Here is a 2597-nt window from a genome sequence, read left to right as displayed (position 1 = left end):
CCTTCTACCCCCCCCTCCCCCCCCCCCGGCCACCCCACCTCCGACACGTACAGACACACATGCACATCCAGTGGTTTTATTTTTTGTTCTTTCTTTTGCTTGTCTGTAAGATTTTATATTGTCTACGAGAGAAAAGAAAAAAGCAGAAATGTTAAAAAAATGAAAAATCGAGACATTCCAACCTCCTCCTCCCCCCCGACCCCTCCCCCAGCTCCTCCCCCGACCCTCCCCCCTCCCTCGTCGAACTTCACCCCCGCTCTCCGTCTCTACCGACTCCTGATTGGTGGATTGAAAGAACAAAAAAACAAAAAAAGACAAAAAAACAGTTAGTTTTATATTGACGGCCATTTTGGTTTGTAGTCTCCACACCCCCCACCCCCCCTTCCTCCCCCGTCCATCCCAGTAGATATTTGACAGAACAGCAGGACCATGTCCACAGTATATAAACTGCCCTGAGGACTGCCACCCCCCCACACCAACACTACAACGTCTTCAGCTCTGTGTGTTCAATGTTTTTAGACTGTTATATTGTGTACATGAATTAAAAAACAAAGGAAACCATCATCGTCCAACACTCAAGTCAAAATGATTTTTCTTTTCCTGTTCGGTTTGGATTCTTTTATTTTCTTGTTTCATTTTTTTGAAAACACATCTTCTCACTGTTTCTGCAGTTCGATGATTTGCTGTAATTAAAACATAATAATAATAATAATAATGATGATAATAATAATAATAATATTGATGATGTTCTGTTGGTCCAAGTTTTCACATGTCCGCTAGCAAATTGTCAAGAAAAAAAATAGAACAATAAAGACTAAAATCTAACAACTAAACTGCAATGTCATTGTGGGGGTTTCTATTTTTATTGTGACTGACGTGATGCGTGCAGACTGACGAGCGGAGGGGGGGGGGGGGGGGGGGGCAGGGCGGGGCTTCACACTGGAACGCCATTGGGCGCTCATTAATCTGTGTATCGATAATCTCATCCTTTACGTAATGGGTGGAATCATATGAGATTTCTTTGTATTAAGTGGATCTGTATGTATTATCCTGCAGCTGCTTCCTGTGGCGGGGGGGGGGGGCATATGCCAGCCGCCGCACCAGGTTTAGACTTCACACATAGACTCAGAGAATATGACCTCTGACCTCCGATCAACAGGTTGAAAATACACCCTCTTAGCATCAGTAAATATGGAAATGATCATTTGGAGCTGAGGAGAGAAAAAAGGTGTATTTGAATTATTTAGCTGTAAATTTACGATTCAGCTCGATTCAGAGGGAACCAGCTACTGAGATGATGATGAAGGAGTTCAACAGCAGCAGATGAAAACACTAAGAGGAGCCGAACGTGAAACAGAGTGTCAGGATCTGAGACAAAGAATAAGCATAATGTTGTCATCAAAAGAATAAACGATAATTGAGAAGCAACTTAAAATAAAGTTCAACTTCACGAGATGCTCCACATTCCTCCTCTGCCCTCAGGAGACAGATCTTTGTTCATTAGGATTCATCCTGACCCGAATGCAGTGTTGTGTTTGCTGCTGTTTGTGTCTCAGGGAGTTACATGGAGCTGATGGTCTGTGTGGGCTTTGACCACAAACACCTCCTGGTGTCAGCGTCCCTCAGCGGCTGCACGTGGAGACGCTCGTCTGTCGCTCTGGAACGTCTGTGCTGACGATAAGTCCCGACTGTCAGTTGAGATCCGCAGCATACTGTCTTTCTGTCGGGCCAAATCTCTGGGATTATGTTATTACAGCCGTAATGCCAGTGTACAGTAACACACACACACACACACACACACAGTCATTTAGAGGTAATGGACCCAGATGGGTAATCATGTCTACTGACAATAAATGGTAGTAAAACCACAGTAGCTGGAGAAAGTGGGGATGAAGGAGGCGTCTGATAACTCGTCTTCACCTCCGTCCTCCTCTGGGCTGCAGCTCAGGTCCCAGACGTGAAGAGGAGGAACAGATGGTCACACGTCCGGATTCGAACGTGAAGACACCAGCTGCTGAACGTGGAGCCCACTCCTCCAGTGCTGCTGGGCGCCGTCTGGCCTCACGCTCCGATAGCTGCTTCACAAAGTTCTGACATTTCTCCAGCAGCTGCCGGGGAACAAACCAAACATCTGGATTCACAGTGGGGTTGAAGGACAGATGAGGTTTGGATGGAGACGGAGATGAGACCGGACTCTGGTGGAGTTCAGGTTCACTGGTGTTTTTCTACGACCTGTTCTCCAGATGTCGTCACAGTGTCGTCCACACGACTCCGGAGGTTCAGAACCGATAAAGTTTGGAAACTGTGCCGGTCTCGTTTTAGTTTGAAATCTCTGAGGCTGCGTTTGAGTCTGGACGATCAGAAACTGAGACGTAGACGCTCACAGCCGTTTGCTGATTGGTTCTTTTCAGTCATGACGTAGACTTCGCTGATTCGTCAGGCTCCTGTCACATGACCACCTTCAGGAGGAGAGCAGCCTCAGTGTAGAGCAACATGTGTCTGTAGTTCAGACCATAGGACATGTAGGTCCTCCGATGGATCACCCACCAGGACGTAAAGTCTCATGAAGGGAAATTTACCAACAAATAAAACCAGTG

Source organism: Platichthys flesus, chromosome 4 (assembly GCF_949316205.1).
Source record: "Platichthys flesus chromosome 4, fPlaFle2.1, whole genome shotgun sequence".
NCBI classification, from domain to species: domain Eukaryota; kingdom Metazoa; phylum Chordata; class Actinopteri; order Pleuronectiformes; family Pleuronectidae; genus Platichthys; species Platichthys flesus.
This window is presented reverse-complemented; position numbering follows the sequence as displayed.